The sequence below is a fragment of the Helianthus annuus genome, chromosome 8 (genome assembly GCF_002127325.2).
Source record: "Helianthus annuus cultivar XRQ/B chromosome 8, HanXRQr2.0-SUNRISE, whole genome shotgun sequence".
Classification (NCBI taxonomy): domain Eukaryota; kingdom Viridiplantae; phylum Streptophyta; class Magnoliopsida; order Asterales; family Asteraceae; genus Helianthus; species Helianthus annuus.
Window position 1 is genome coordinate 41,461,610 of NC_035440.2, and position 18,078 is coordinate 41,479,687.

The 18,078-nt window shown below is 36.0% G+C and overlaps 1 long non-coding RNA gene across 1 annotated transcript; it reads left to right on the forward strand.

The window, feature by feature from the left end:
* Nucleotides 1–1,073: 1,073 nt before the first annotated feature.
* LOC118481086 lies at nucleotides 1,074–3,058 on the forward strand. The gene is made up of 2 exons (XR_004864334.1): nucleotides 1,074–2,651; nucleotides 2,801–3,058. It is a non-coding gene; the product is annotated as an uncharacterized LOC118481086 (long non-coding RNA).
* Nucleotides 3,059–18,078: the final 15,020 nt, after the last annotated feature.

An 18,078-nucleotide genomic window follows, 5' to 3' on the forward strand; every position in this document is an offset into this window, starting at 1 on the left:
ACCAAATTGATATTATCTTGCACCATCGGTGCCCTATCGTTTTGATTTCGACAAAACAACATGGTACTGGTACCGGCACAATTAGAGCCATTGTTAACATTATTATGGTCATATCATGACTTTATTTTGTTTGTTTTAACCTTCTACGCATGCTCAATCCGATACTAACTTACAACAAGTTGCAATGTGCGACGAAGTTTTACTAGTTTTTAAAACAATATATTAAAAACATTTAAATATTACAAACATGTTCATGAACCATATATGTACGTATTTAGTTATTTACTATCACGTGGTATCTCCATGTTTTCTTTTCGAATAAAAAAATCTGGCAAAATAATTAAAGCACGATCGATATGAAAGTTTTATGATATTTGAAATATCAAGAAAACTTTTATGGAAATATATTATGTGGTATTATTAATTTATCAAAAAATATGAAACAATTTGTTTGCAAAATGTGGTCTTTAAGTATCTTACGACCAACCAAATTAATATTGTTGTAGGTACTGGTACCCCTAGAACCGTTACTGTTACTGACATAATTTTTGTCATATCATGACATTATTTTTTGGTATTAACCTTCTGGTTGTTATACGAGTGCTGATACCATAATAAATCAAACTGGTACCTACCTAAAATTTGCCGCAATGTGCGAGAGAATTTATTACTTTTTAATTCTTTACTGATTTAGTTCTAAGCATGGTATCTAAAACAATATATTACAACATTTTAAATATCTATAAACATGAGCATGAACCATATCTGTACTTATTTAATTATTTACTATCATGTGGTCTCTCTATGTTTTCTTTTCGAAAAAAAATATTAAGGCAAAAAATAAATTGTTAAGCAAGATAACACGCACTTGAAATTATATTCATAAGGAAAAAGAATTAAAGCTCAATCAATATAAAAATACATTTATATTTGAAATATCAAAAATCTTTATGGGAATACACTAATGGCATTATTATCGTATAAAAAATATGCAGCAGCTTTTATGCAAAATGAGGCCTATAAGTATCTTACAACTTTCTACATCTTGATTAACTAAAGCAAAGAAAAAAACCTGAGGTTACATTCCACAATGATGCCTAGAAAGAGAAAAGGTCGCCAAAGGATCCAAATGGCAAGATCGGAGAAAGCAAGCACCTTACTGGTTACCTTCTCTAAATGCTGTTGTGGCTTGTTTACAAATGCAAGTGAGCTTAGCATCTTGTGCGGGGTTGAAATTGCTATCTTTGTCTTCTCTCCAGGCAAAAAGATATTCTCCTTTGGGGATCCATCTGTAGAGATGATTGTTGATAGCTTCCGAACAAAAAAAAATCATGCTTGGATCTCAGTTGTTGAGCAAGGTAAGATGTTTATAATTTCATGGTCCGTTAAACCGTTATCACCTCATATACAAATTTGCCAAATAAATTCAAAAACAACCAAATTACCAAATCAACTATATGTAATATATCAAGAGTTGGAATTGTCATTAGTGTCATGTGCATTTCCTCGGTCTTAAAAAATATTATATATGTCACACTTGTTTATGTGATGCTTATTTTGTCACTTATATTTCATGATTTAACACCAAAATATACATCAGAAATGATTTTTTATTAAACCCTGACTACTCAAACTTCTTCCATTTACAAAAAAAAAATCTTCAATTATTTCATATGAAGAAATTTCAATTTGTTTTAGAAAACAGAACTACAAGGGTTTTCTTTTACATGTAATCTACAATCATGAAATGTAAGTCCTGTAAACTCCTTAATTTTATCTTTAGAGCTAGCTATCCAGTTTTAAAGTTCTAAACCAAAACTGTTCATCTCTCCAGTTTTCAATTTCAAGACAACTATCAGGACTGCAGTGGCTGCTGTGATTGCAAGAGATTAAATCTTCTATGACAAAATGATGCCTTTAAGTATCCTAGAAGTTTATACATTTTCACCATAAAAAACAAACAAAATTCTGATATTACTTTTGTTGCTTCATCCCACAATGACACCCAAAAAGAGTAATGTTTGTCAAAAGATCTAAATGGCAAAAATGGAGAAAGAAAGCAACTTAAATGTTACCTTCTCCAAACGCCGCCCTGGCTTGTCTAGAAAGTGAGTGAGCTTTACATTTTGTGCAGGGTAGAAATCGCAATTGTCATTTTCTCTTCAAGCCAATAGGCCAAACTCCTTTGGCCAATCTGTCTGTAGAGATGATTGTTGATCTCGTCATCACACAAATTTCACATACAAATTCTAGCAACTCCCAACTTGTTGAAGCATATCAAAATGCCAATATTTATGAAGTCAATAGGCAACTCACCAATGGGTTTAGTCAACTAGTGGTTGAGAAGAACAAAAGTGAGGAGGTTACAAATATAAGGAAGGAAGGCATAAATAATCATTTATGGAAGGCTACAATAGAAGCCTAGGATTAGAATAGCTTGAGCACTTGAAGGTGGCTATGGAGTGGCCGAAAAGGGAAACTGAGGACCGGAAGAAGAGGACCATGGCGGTTAACCAATTGCCTATAGTCCCCATTTTTGGTGCCAATGGTATTGGTGGTGGTTACAATCAATTGTTGGATTCTACATCATTAATAAGCATGACTCCACATGGATTCTAGCTGGGAAATTGTCATTTGAGTCTCTAAGACAGGTTAGTTGTTTTAGATTTCAAGGTCCCAAATCACATACATTGTTCTCCAACAAATGGAATATTAAGTACGGGCCTGTAAACTCCTTAAAAATATTTCAACCAAGCCAATCAGTTTTGAAGTTCTAAACCTAAAATGTGCATCTCTTCAGGTTTCAACTTTCAAGACAACTATGAGGACTCATGTGGCTGCTGTGATTGCAAGAGATAAATCATCCTGTTGGACGAATTGGTGTGGAGGCCCGATCAAGGGAGGGCGGCCGACCCTAGCTTTGAGTCGGCCCACACGTCTTTATTTGGCAGTTAAATTAGGGTTTTAATTTAGCCGGCCCTAGATTAGTCTCTATATATTGATATCATTGTACTTGTAATTCCTTGAGCATCTGAATAATAAAGAAACCCTAGTTGCATCACAGTGGATGTAGGTCAGCTGACCGAACCACTTTAAATCTTCGTGTCGTTTATTGCTTTCGTGTGTGTGTGTTCAGTTTCGTGTGTATATTCAATCTCTATGTATGTATGCATGCATGAATGTATGTATGTATGTATCATGCATGCATGTATGGATGTATGCATGCATGCATGCATGCGTGTGTGTGTGTGTGTATGTATGTGTTTCATTCCATTCCAGTGTCTACGTGTTGGATTCAAACTATATCTCGCTAGTACATGTACAACAAATGCAATGTCAGGTCTTGTGTTATTTGCGAGATACATTAGAGCACCAACCACGCTTAAGTATGCTACTTCTGGACCAAGTACCTCTTTGCCTTCTTCTCGAGGGAGATAAGGATCCTTGTGTGGATCTAGCGGGATGTAACATCCGTAAATTTCCATCCAACTATGAGGTGACACGTGTCCCGAAATTTCCAACTAAGGAAAGGGACTTTATCGTCCAACTATGAAACGATACATATTCGAACCTCCAATTAATCTCGACTATGTGGAAGGTGGAAGAAATTATATTCTGCGTTCATTGAAACATGTTTTGTATATCCAACTAATCCCGATTCTAGGAATGAGAGAAATTATTATCGCGCGTTAACTAAAACGCGTCCCAGATGTCCGACTAATCTCAACTACGAGAAAGTGGAGGGACTAAATGTGCCAAATGGCTAAAGATGTAAAGTCTAAGGACTTAATATGTAAAGATCTCAAAATTTGTCTTTGGAGGTCCCATACGGGCCACAAGGCTTAGTCCTTACGGTCCGCAAGGGGTATAAGGTCAGTTTGTGTGCTGAAGGTCCTTACGGATCGTAAGCCGTGGTTCTGGCAGAATCATTCTTGGTCTCCAAGCATAACATCACAAGTTGACACCTATCACGATTTTGCCACACTTTCTCTGGTTCTTACACATCATTAGACATGTGTAATCGTCTTCGATCAGCTTCTACCACATGGCTTGATCTTGTTCATTCTCTACAACTATAAATAGCCATGAAATCCAAGCTTCCAATTTGCTCATTCCTCTTTTCTTTCTTTAAATCCATTTTGGAGAAGCCTCCCAACTGAGTTCATACTCACCTTGGATCACTAGTAAGTGTTCCATCTCAGTCAATTTTATTTTATAGGCTAGTTATTAGCCGAAAGTCAAACAGTTTGACTTTCTGTTTTACTTTCGGTTATGACCATTATGGTCAAGCCAATGTTCGATCCGAACATGGCTACGTGATCGTAATAATAAAGTTCATAATACCCTGAGATTTTACCTTCTAAAGATCACGTTAAGTAGGCGAAATGACGAGTCAACGTTATATTAAATAAACAGTCAAAAACGTAAACTTTGCAAATTACGTTAATCAAGCTTCTAACTATTAAAACTTGAATTTTTGACATTATATTAGTTTATAAACATATTAGGACATGTCTAAACATGTCCAACTCGTCATTTCTTGTTTAGAGCTTAATTCTATGTCGAAAGTCAAGCAGTTTGACTTTTGCTTTGACTTTCGATTCTGACCCGTTTGGTCAACGATTAGGTCTGATTTGAATTAGTTTTAGGACCATGATATTGATGAGTATTACCCACTGAAGTTATACTACATGGTCAGTCCGTTAGATGAGTTTTATGACAACTTGCAATTATATTGTTAAAAATGACCACAATACCCTTGTATGGTCAAAATAGCTAAATGAATGATTTTAAATTAAAACAAACTTATAATCTGACTTTAAGTCAATAGATATTTCATCTAAAAATGTGTTTTGATATTAATACTTGTCAAGAGCTCATCCAACCTTTAAAAATCGTCTTTATGTGCATAACTAGTTATGCGAACCTAGTTATGCGCATAAACTAGGCGTAACGGGTCTAGGTATTTTAAAACCTCTCCGAATCAGAATACTTGGTTAAATAATTTTTATCCAATGAGTCATTGCACTTGGATAGGTATAAACCGCATTCTATTCGATATACGCTTAATCTAGCGAACCTATTCTTAAGTAACGGGTCATATCTAAAGGGACTAACCTTTGACCGTATACATTCTAACATATAATAAATCTATTCATTCCAGACTATAGTACCCCCCAGATAATCGGACTTAAGTCAATAATACTTAGACTTGCGGCTTTTTGCTATATTATAATCATATTGATTGGAAGCTAGCAAAAAGGTAAATACTCTTAACTTATTTTGTTTCTAAACTTGGGGTATGGTGAATACGCCACTAGGAGCGGGTATTACATAAATGGCTCAACTGCGACTGCTCGTAAATGTAAGAACCCGGTTTAGTCCGTTTTACTTGATAACTAAAACAATTGGGGGTTAATGGTACCATGTCCGAACGTCCCGACTCATGAACGAATATGGCCATACGGAATAGCGTGCAGGGGTAGGCATACCAACTGTAAGACGCGTTTTATTCAACTTTGGTGTGTACCTTAATCATTATAGCATTGAAAATGATCGGCTCTGATCTCTGGTTCCCATTGTATGACAAGTATAAAAATCTGGTGACAAGAATAAATCCCAAGAAATATTAAAAGATCACCTACAGGTTTTCTCTATGTATAAAAGTCTTTTTGAAAAACTGTTTTCAAAACGAGTCAGTTAATTGTATTTACCAGCTAAAGCTGGCGTATTTTCAAAAGATTGAACCGCAGGTACCGAACCTTATTATAGGCTGGGAATCCGTGTCGGCTAGAATGAAGGATAAGGAATTTGCAACTCCTGAAGCTTAAGGCCTATGATGTCTAAAGCTCTGTTTATTAGATCCCGCCTGTGGGCTTGTACTGAACGGTTGTAATACTTTTATATATATTCAAGCTTATTGAATTTAATATTTTTACTCCAATACTTCCGCTGTATATTATTATATTGTGATAACTGTTATCCAACCGTCACAACTATACCCATCCGGGCCCACCGGGAATCAGGGTGTGACACGGTAGGACAACCATATGTATGCTAAACGGATGTGATTTATCCATATTGAAACGTACTAACATCTTGTGGATGTAGTTTGACTGATGGACAAGTGTGCCATTGCACAGATACTCAAATTGTAGTTTGATGCATAATTTGGTCATACCAAGATCTTTCATTTCAAATTCTTTCTTTAACAATTGAGCAACTCTCTCTATCTCTTCAGGAGATCCGATGACGTTGATATCATCAACATAGACTGCTATTATAGTGATTTGAGAGTGAACTTTTTATAAAGACATATGGACTGATTACATCGAACTTGTATCCTTCTTTTTTGAGATATTCACTAAGTTGATTGTACCACATATGACCAGATTGTTTAAGACCATATAAAGATCTTTGGAGTTTTATAGCACACATATCTCGAGGTGTTGATTTATAATGCATCAGGCAATTTTAATTCTTTAGGGATTTTCATGTAGATGTCATTTTCCAATGTCTCGTATAAGTATGCAATGACGACATCCATAAGTCTCATATGAAGTCCTTAGAGATTGTAAGGCCGATTAGGAACCAAAGGGTTATCGCATCCCCTATAGGGGAATACGTTTCCTCATAATCAACTACCGGGATTTGGGAAACCCCTTGTGCTACAAGTCGAGCCTTATATCGTACAATCTCATTCTTATCATTTCTCTTTATTGCAAACACCCATTTATAACCTACTGGTTTGACGTCCATGGGTTTTCGGACTACAGGTCCAAAAATATATCGCTTTTCGAGCGAATTTAATTCGGCGTTTATGGCCTCCTGCCATCTTGGCCAATAATTTTGGTGCATGCACTCTTCTAAAGTTTTAGGTACGTAATCATTTTCATTGATTATATCCGTTGCTGTAGAATATGGAATATATCGTCAACACGTGTTTTATTCTGGTTTCATAGTGTACTATTTTGTACATAATTAGTTGAGATCTCGTTTTCGTTCGGTACCGGTGTTTCTTCTTAAATTTCATTTTCCTCTGGAATCATACTTGTCTCTTCTAGGACATTTACCTCTACTGTGGTTTCATTTCCAACCTTTTGTGAGTTTTCACTAATTGCGTTATTTTGCTCTTTTCATTTCCGTGGGTTATTGTCTTTGGAACCAATTGGTCTCCCACGCTTTTCTTGTATGGTAATCACTTTTGGGATTACTCCAATTCGAGCAGGTGCATTTAATGATGGTATATGTGACTTTGTCACCCTATTCATGTCCGTGAATGCATCTGGTAATTTATTTGCTCTTCTTTGGAAATGTATCGTCTTTTGAACTTCATATTCACATTGACCACTTCGGCAGTCGAGATTTGATAGTGATGATGCATTCCGCGTTATTTCTTGTGGTACCAGTCTTTCTTTGTTCTTATCTCCCCTAAGACTGCGAACATTGTTTCATTAAAATGACAGTCAGCATATTGTGTTGTAAACATGTCTCCCGTCATTGGTTCTAAAAATTTAATAATAGACGGGGAGTTAAAACCAATATAGATACCTAGTCTTCTTTGGGGTCATATTGTAGTGCGTTGTGGTGGTGGTATTGGTACGTATACCGCACAACCAAAACTTCTAAGGTGGGACAGACTTGATTCTCGTCCGGAGACCAGTTGCAATAGGGAGTATTTGTGATCATCAGTTAGCCGTAATCGAATCAGTGTAGCGACATGCAAAATAGAATGGCCCCATGCAGAGGATGGTAGTTGACATCTCATTATGAGCGGTCTAGCAATTATTTGTAATCGTTTAATCAATGATTCAGCTAAACCGTTTTTTTTTTTTTTTTTTTTTTTTGTGAATATGAGGCACTGAATGTTCAACATTAATCCCAATTGGCATACGATAGTCATTAAAAGCTTGGGATGTGAACTCTCCTCCATTATCTATCTGGATGTTTTTTAATTTGATTGTCCGGGAAATTAGCTCTTAATTGTATGATTTGAGCTAAAAGTCAGGCAATGCTACATTTCGAGTAGCTAAAAGACTCACATGTGACCACCTTGAGGATACGTCAATTAAGACCAAGAAATAGCGGAATGGTCCACATGAAGGATGTAAAGGCCCACAAATATTCCATTGGTTTCTTTCTAAAAATGATGGGGTTTCATGTATCAGTTTAGTTTGTGATGGTCGAGTAATAAGATTGCCCAAAGAGTATGCTGCACATGATAAATCTTGTGGTAGTAAAGCTTTTAAGTTTTTAAAAGGTGGCCATTTGCACTTTCGATTATTTGTATCATCATTAAGCTACCAGGGTGACCTTGATGGTCATGCCATATATTGAATGTATCTTTATCTAACAACTTTTGGTTACTTACCATGTATGTTTCGATAGGATTGATACTAGTACAATATAATCCAAAGGATAGAGCTTGTAGTTATTCGACTATGGTTTCTTTTCCATTTGTGTTTGAAGTAAGTGGAAGACATTCAATATTATTTTCAGATATTGTTGTTAGGTGGTAACCGTTTTTACGGATATCCTTAAAACTATGTAAATTTCTTATGAACTTACTAGAATATAATGCATTATTATTAATAAGCTGGGTACCCGAAGATAATGTTATGTGTGCTATGCCAAAGCCTTCAGTAAGGTTACTAACACCAGATATAGTATCAACCGGTGTCTCTGCCAGAGACAACTCAGAGAAAAATTTCATATATTTAAGAATAATGTTAGTACTACCACTATCTACCAGACATTTATCACCAATAATTGCTCAACTAGAGCTAGGATACATATTTCTTTAAGAAATAAAATTAATAAAAGACAAAATTGCAGAAAACAACCTTTATGTTTGCCCCAAACTACACTTTGTACCTTTCACTATGAAATCAGCAAAAACCAACCTTTATATTCATGTTTTGCTACAGGTTCTGCTTTGCATGTGAGGGTATTTTGGTCTTTTCAAATCTTTATTTAATTTTTATTTTCTTAAATCACAAAACCAAGATCATTAACAATCACACCTCTATCCCTTTGTCTTCATCAATAACCACCAAAAGTCAACAGACCATGCTTTGTTTCGTGCTCAATTTGACGAAGAAATTCAAGACTTGCGGTAAACAAATTCGCTGTTGTGGCAAGCAGAGTCGAAATTAAATTGAATACATGAATCAAGCTTAGATCTCAAATTACAACTACTTAATCCTAATTTACGATGCAACTATTCATTTTTCTAAACTATAATTTGTATAATATACGAAGAAGAGAGTCAGAATACCGTGATGCAATCCAAATAATGTGTAATTACGTGATTCTGTCTGTAAAATTTTGACCTAACGTATATTGAGTATCAACTCCTACACAATTAACACAACAGTACGTCATGAAGTATTCACAAACACAATTAATGACTACATTACACCCGAATTCGATCTCGAATTACAACTACGTAAACCTAATTTACAAAGCATCAATTCGTTCATAGTAGCTAGGATTTGTATATAATCGAAAAGTTGGATCTCGATGACGCGTACCTTAGATTGATCCACCAACGGCGAATTTGAGAGTCTGAAAACCGTGATTTGATTCGAAGAATGTGTGATTTTGTGATTATGTTTGAGTGATTTTGAGCTGCGGTGGTGTCCTCCATCGACGCCGGCCGGAAATGAGTGATGACGGTGTCACAGTGGTGTTGGCTTTTCCGGTGAAGTTGAGAGTAGAAATAGACTGAAGTGAATCTAAGGGGGTTTAGGGAACTAAATGAACATAACGATTACTAAAAAATCAGCCGGCCCTTATCACCTCCAAACCCATCACTGTTCCCGTTTTCGTCACCGGTCGCCTCCGCCTCTTATCGCCTCCGTTCTTTCTTTTTATTCACTCCGACTCTTTCTCCAACTCTCTTTCTCTCTCCGTGTTTTATCTCTCATCCAATCTCTCTCTGGTTTCTCTTCTATCTGTAGATATTTCTGGATTTAGAGTGTGGTTGTAGCTTAATGGAGAGAGAGAGAGTTGGAATTTGATTAGAAAACTATATTAAATGAAAGGCAATGAGAAAAGACTATAATACCCACACATGCATTGCATGTGAGGAGAGTTAACTAGAAAAATTTAAAGGTGTTTGTGTTAAAGGTTGAACCTGTAGCAAAACATGAACATAAAGGTTGGTTTTTGCCGATTTCATAGTGAAAGGTATAAAGTCCAGTTTGGGGCAAACATAAATATTGTTTTCTGCAATTTTGTCTAATAAATACTTCCAGATGTCTTGGTTGAATAAATACTTCCAGATGACTTAGTTAAAGAATATGGTGTACAAATACAGTCAGAAACAAACTAGATGGCCAAGTCGAAGGTAGAATATCATGGTTGTTCAAGAAGTGTGGTCTCATCTTCATGGACTTAAACAACATTCGTTTTTTATGCTTTTCTTCCATTTGGTACACTTATATGCAAAGTGTCACTGCGTTCCACACTTGTAGCAGCTAATATTACTTTTGTGTATGTTAAAGTACCCTCAACCAAATCCTCTTCCATGCTCATCCTCCCCTATACCAAACACTGTACCGCTACCTTGCTGTGACTTCTAATGTTATACTCATGATCCGTCCACATTGACTTTATCCTTGATCAATACCAATTTGATCATTTAAGTGATTAAGAGCTTACTGTTCTCTTCTATGGATTGTTATTTGGTTTTAGTTCTTTCTTCGTAAGCTTTTAGTCGCTCCACTTCAATTGGTGGACATTTTGATGTCTTGGACTTGCTATAGGAACCGATCTTGTTATCTCACCCTTTCTTTGTTATTATTACAACAGCAACTGGTGATTGGTTCTTGGTTTACACTAGCCCCTTGACATCACAAGTTTTTTTTTTCTAACTTGCCTTTAATTCCTATTGAGTCGTATAGGTTTGACTTGACTTCTTTCTTAATCTAACCACAAAGGTATGATCAATGTTGCTTTACTTCACCACCTTCTGTCGTCCTCGTTTTCTTGCTTTCAAATTGTGCTACTATGGTCAACTCGTCACAAAATCACTACCCCATTGTATTGTTGCTAGTCGTCTCACAGCACTCTCTTTACAAGAAGAGGATTCGTGGGTTTCTTTGTTGAATGCTTCTTTTGGATTGAGCCTTGTCTATTTGAGATAATCCTCACTTACTTGCTTCTTACTGCTAGTGATATTACCAAATACAATTCGAGATAACACTCACTTTACCAATTAAACGCACAACATCAACAAACAAGAATACCCACAGCCAGACATGATACCAAACAAATGGCTATTTTATTTAATTTAAACTCGAAACAGAGAACCGTTCTCTTTATCTCAAGTGAATTATCAGAATTATTCTATCATTGCTTGGGAGTGACATTGGTTATGCTTTGCCCTATGAGATTCTAGAAAGTTCATTTATGAGCAAAGAGGGGATGCATATTACTCCATTATCATCCTATTCCTGTTGACTCCAATAAGTTTTCACCATTGTTGTAGAATAGTTATCTTTGTCATTTGTTAAAAAATTCCCTCTAATAAACAAACTAAAATAAAATTAAAAGTTGACAACCATAAATGTATATGTAGTGCAATCAATGAAGAATGAAACATATTTCAGGGTTCAATATGTCAAACCCACTTTATGACACATTTTAAATTCTGATTGTATAAACTCTACCTTAGTGGGTATTCTCCAATTCCACCATGTTTTTTTTATATAACATAGTCTAGTTGAAAAATTATATTAAAGTTCGAATGTAATTGATGAGTTGAGATAAAAGAATTTTTCTTTACTGTTAAAGATCTTTATTCAAAGAATTGTATAAAAACAATAAACTACAAACGGTTAAATATTTACAAGTGTCTTCATGAACCAAAACTTTACCCATTTAGTTTCTATTATGTGTTCTCTACGTATTTAACTTTTAAGATACTATGTTTAGGCCTGTAAGCGAACCGAACGAACACGAACATAGTCATGTTCGTGTTCGTTCATTTAACTTTAACCGAACACGAACATATAATCAAACACATTTCTTTGTTCGTGTTCGTTTATTAAGAAATCCGGCATGTTCATGTTCGTTTATGTTCGTTCGTTTAAAGCCTAAACGAACAATTCACGAACATAAACGAACACAAACGAACACAAAAAAAATTAATTGGACATATTTGAATAAACATAAATTAACATGATTGAAGAAACAAGTCTAATATATTACATTTCATCCGAAAACACATCAAAATAAGTGTTCATAGATATACTAATTAGTTATATTTATATAAGTAGTTAGAAAACCTAATATTTATATAAATATAACTATTTATGTATATATTAAAATTTAAACGAACATAAACGAACGTTCACGAACATAAAAGAATGTTCACGAACATAAATGAACGAACACAAGGTGTGTTCACGTTCGTTCATTTAATTAAACGAACAAATTTTTCGTGTTTGTTCATTTATTAAATAAACGAACATAAACGAACTTCCCGCCGAACAAGTACATGAACGTTCGGTTCGTTTACAGGCCTAACTATGTTTCAAAGGGGTTTTCGAGTATGACATTGCAACGTGTCTGTTTTTATCACATCTCAACAAAAAATTAGATATCGAGTTGTGAGGGGTAATGTACATTTAATCTAAGTAGAAATACATGTTATCAATATAAACCGGGTAAAATATAATTATTATTTTTTTGTTCTTTACTATGAAAAATCGAATCAATAATGTCTAAACCACTTTGGGAAAAATATAGAGTATATTTTATATATATTCTAGGCTATACTAAGCTTCGGAACGGTATCATGACGAACCAAATTAATATTGTCTAGCAACATTAATGTTATGTCGATTTCTACCGAACAACATTGGTACTAGTACCGGTACTATTAGAATTGTCACTAATATCTTTTTGGTCATATCATGACATTAGTTTTGGGTTTTAACCTTTAGGTTGTTATACCGGGCGTCAATACGTGATACCGTAATGAATCAAACTAATACTAACCTAAAACTTGTCGTAGTGTGTGAGGGAAAAAAACTACAAACATATTCATGAACCATATCTATATATATTTAATTATTTACTATCATGTGGTCTCTCCATGTTCTCTTTTCAAAAAAAAAAAAAACAATTGGCAAAAAAATATTGTGTTGAGCAAGAAAACACGCACTTGTATTCATAAGGAAAATAAATAAAGTACGATCAATATGAAATTAATTTGATATTTGAAGTAGTTAGAAAACCTTAATGGGAATTTATTAAATGGTATTATACGACCAACCAAATTGATATTGTCTTGCACCATCAATGCCCTATGGATTCGATTTCGACAAAACCACATGGTACTGGTACCGGCACTATTAGAGCCGTTGTTAACATTATTTTGGTCATATCATGACTTTATTTTGTTTGTTTTAACCTTCTACGAATGCTCAAGCTGATACTAACCTACAACTAGTTACAATGCGCGACGAAATTTTACTAGTTTTTAAAACAATATATTAAAAATATTTAAATAGTACAAACATGTTCATGAACCATATATGTACGTATTTAGTTATTTACTATCACGTGGTATCTCCATGTTTTCTTTTCGAATAAAAAAATCTGGCCAAATAATTAAAGCACCATTAATATGAAAGTTTTATGATATTTGAAATATCAAGAAAACTTTTGTGGAAATATATTATGTGGTTTTATTAATTTATCAAAAAACATGAAACAATTTGTTTGCAAAATGAGGCCTTTAAGTATCTTACGACCAACCAAATTAATATTGTTGTAGGTACTGGTACCATTAGAACCATTACTGCTACTGACATCATATTTGTCATATCATGACATTATTTTTTTGGTTTTAACATTCTGGTTGTTATACGAGTGCTGATACCATAACAAATCAAACCGATACTTACCTAAAATTTGCCGCAATGTGCGAGAGAATTTATTAGTTTTTAATTCTTTACTGATTTAGTTCTAAGCATGGTATCTAAAACAATATATTACAACATTTTAAATATCTACAAACATGTTCATGAACCATATCTATACTTATTTAATTATTTACTGTAGTGTGGTCTTTCCATGTTTTCTTTTCGAAAAAAATATCAACGCAAAAAATAAATTGTTGAGCAAGATAACACGCACTTGAAAATAATATTCATAAGGAAAACAATTAAAGCTCAATAAATATAAAAATACATTTATATTTGAAATATCAAGAAAATCTTTATGGGAATACACTAATGGCATTATTATCGTATAAAAAATATGCAATAGTTTGTATGCAAAATGAGGCCTATAAGTATCTTACAACTTTCTACATCTTGATTAACTAAAACAAAGAAAAAAACCTAAGGTTACATTCCACAATGATGCCTAGAAAGAGAAAAGGTCGCCATAGGATCCAAATGGCAAGATCGGTGAAAGCAAGCACCTTACTGGTTACCTTCTCTAAATGCTGTTGTGGCTTGTTTACAAATACAAGTGAGCTTAGCATCTTGTGCGGGGTTGAAATTGCTATCATTGTCTTCTCTCCAGGCAAAAAGGTATTTTCCTTTGGTAATCCATCTATAGAGATGATTGTTGATAGCTTCCTAACAAAATATCATGCTTGGATCTTAGTCGTTGAGCAAGGTAAGATGTTTATAATTTCATAGTCCGCTAAACCGTTATCACCTCACATACAAATTTGCCAAATAAATTCAAAAACAACCAAATTACCAAATAAATTATATATAATATATCAACAGTTGGAATTGTCATTAGCGTCATGTGCGTTTCCTTGGTCTTAAAATATATTATATATGTCAGACTTGTTTATGTGATGCTTATTTTGTCACTTATATTTCATAATTTAACACCAAAATATACATCAGAAATGTTTTTTTTTATTAAACCCTGACTACTCAAACTTCTTCCATTTACAAAAAAATCTTCAATTGTTTCGTATGAAGAAATTTCAATTTGTTTTAGAAAAATGAACTAAAAGGGTTTTCTTTTACACGTAATGTGACACCCCGTTAAAACACGTTAGCTTGGCAGTGGCTGCTTCAACTTTCGGGACGAAAGTTCTTAAAACTTGGGGATAATGTGACACTCGAGGTTTTTCCGAACGAACACCTTGTAATATTTTGTGCATATATGATTATTATTAAATGAAAACGTGACTTTAGTACATGATATGTGTTGTGTATGTGTATTATATATAAATATATAAGAGCCGAGACTACGACCCGAGACCATGACTCGCAACCACTCGGTTGCGAGTGGGCCACTCGGTCTCGAGTGGGCCTTTGAGCCGAAACCATTTGGGCCGAAATCCCTAGCCCAACTCGTGACCCCTTGGTATATAATCCCCAACTTTCCCCATTTCTCTCATTTGTTACCAAACAATCCACACATAGACTCTTCTATTCTCTCCCACTAGAAAACCCCAACAACACCACTTTCCTTCTCCTTGATCTCGGTTCAAGCTTGGAGCATATCGGACAAGACACTCGGTCAAGACCATCACTCGGACACTTCATCTTCTCTCATTTTCTTCCTTTCTTTCGGCTCATCCTCCTTCTTCACAACCGGTTAGTGTTGTTACTATGTGCATGAGATTTATGTATGTTGTATGAACTAGAAATGCTTGGTTAGAATGGTTATGCATGATTCTTAGGTTGATTTGTAAAGTTTGACAAAATTTGGTAACATGTTTAGAAAATGGTAGTCTAAGAGAGTTCATGGCCAACCAAACTATACTTCTTTGTTTCTTGCAAAATGTTGATGTTGAACTTAAGATTTCGGCTATGTAATGCATGTTTCTTTGTTCTTGCCATGATAATCTTGTTATAAACATATGATTTTTGTTCATAAAATATGGTTATGTGTGACATGAAAACCCTAGAAAACTATGAATGTAAGATGAACTTGTTTGAATGTGGTTTGAAGATTTTAAAAAGGGTAATGTTTGATCTATTGTTGTATATGGGCAGATTAGGAATAGTGTTAGTGAAATGTTATTGGTTGTTTCCTAATCTGGGTCTGAATACATGGTACAATTTCGGACTGTTGCTTCTGCATCATCACGTGTACGTGAAAGGGACAGCTTACGACTCGCAACCGCAAGTTCGTTAGGATGTAAACCCGACCTTGTGGGACGAGTGTCCGATGTCGACCTTCCTTCTACCACACTCGATGGTTACAACGCAGTAGTTAGTGTGAATTGGTTACCCAGGAATCACGCGAATATACCCAGTGAGGAGAAAACTTTGTGTGGAGAATCGGCATTTGTTCTAAAGCATCAGAGTAGTTCAATAGTTAGCGCCATTTCAGCTGTGAAGGCCAGAAGTGTCTACAGAGGGATTACTCCGCTGTGTTAGCAACCGCTACGGATGTTAAGGCTAAGGAAAAGTGGATCGAGGATCCACCAGTTGTTCGTTGTTTCTCTCGGCATGCTATCCGAGGAACATTCAGTTTTTCTTCCGAAAATTTGTTAAGCGGAATCTCAGTTTGATCTCACGTCTGAGGCAGCCCTGATTACTTGTACTTTTTACCATTTTGCGCCAGGAAGGTCGCAAGGCCTATCAAAGCAACTACAGGAACCGTTGGACAGGAGTTTTGTAGGGTCTAGTTCTTCGCTTTGGGGGAGCCCCACTTATCCTAGGGAAGATGGGCCTTTTCGTGTGTATACTGACTATTAAGAACTCATCAAGGTGACAGCCCATAACCGTTTGTCTCGATCCTGTATTGACAACCTGTTGACCAGTTACATGGGTCATGCTCCTATGTGAAGATTGAGTAGCGAACGAACTAACATCAGATGGAAGTCCAAAGGGAGGATGTTCCTAAAACGGCATAGTGAACGCAATGAGGCCATTTCCAGGAGACACCGGATGAATTATTCCATGACCTTTTGGGATGAACAACCCACCAGCTGCTTTATGGATCACACTGCAACTGTGTTTATCTAGTACGTTTTGAATCACTTCTAGGAGAAAGGGGCACCTTGAACAACACTTGTATTCCATTGTAGAGCTTCTAGGGAGGAGCGTCTACGTGCGAAGTCTACCTAAGTATGACTTCAGGATTCGGGAAGTACACATTTTCTTTTTATCAAACAACGAAGTGGGAATACACATGGATCTCGCTAAGATCCATTTTGTTAGGAACTGATCAACATCAAAGATCCCTTCGAGGATACAGGAGTTTCTTGGTCCCACTAGATACTATCGCAGCTTAATCACAAGATTTTCGAAGGTCGCACAACTTAAGTCTCGTTGGCACATCAGGGTGTTGTGTTCGTGGAAGACCAAAACAGGAGGACGTCTTTTCAGCTTTCGAATCCCAACTTTGTAATGCACTGAGCATCGTCTTCACCCTAGGGTACGGGTGATCTAGCGGTATACCATGATGCTCCGAATCAGGATCCCAGTTACACACGGATGCAACGCGAGAAGGTTATTGCTTACGCCTCTCGACAACTTAGGACGCACGAAAGGAACTACACAACGCTTGATTTGGCACTGGGAGCAGTGATCTTCGCACTTAAGTTATGACGGCATTACCTATACGGAACCAAGTGCGCCATCTACACCGACCACAGAAGTTTAGAACACATATTCAAGCAGAAGGAACTAAATATGCGACAGCGACGATGGGTCGGACTGCTGAATGATTACGAGTGCCAGGTATCACCCGGGCAAGGCCAATGTAGTGGCAGACGCCCTCAGTCGGAAGGACACTACGCCTAAGCGCGTAAGAGCTTTACAACTCACGATCCATTCTAGTCTACCTTCGCAAATACGAGCTGCTCAGATAGAAGCACTGAAACCAGAGAACGTTAGAGCTGCAGCCCTACGCGGGTCAACGCTTAGAAGGAAGACGGTGCTTATTATGTAACAGGACGCATTTGGGTCCCACTCTATGGCGACTTACGAGAACTTGCGATGGATGAAGCGCACAAATCTCGCTACTCAGTACACCCTGGTTCGGATAAGATATACCACGATATTAAGACTACGTATTGGTGGCCTAGCATGAAGGCCCACATAGCAACTTACGTCAGCAAGTGTTTGATTTGTGCGC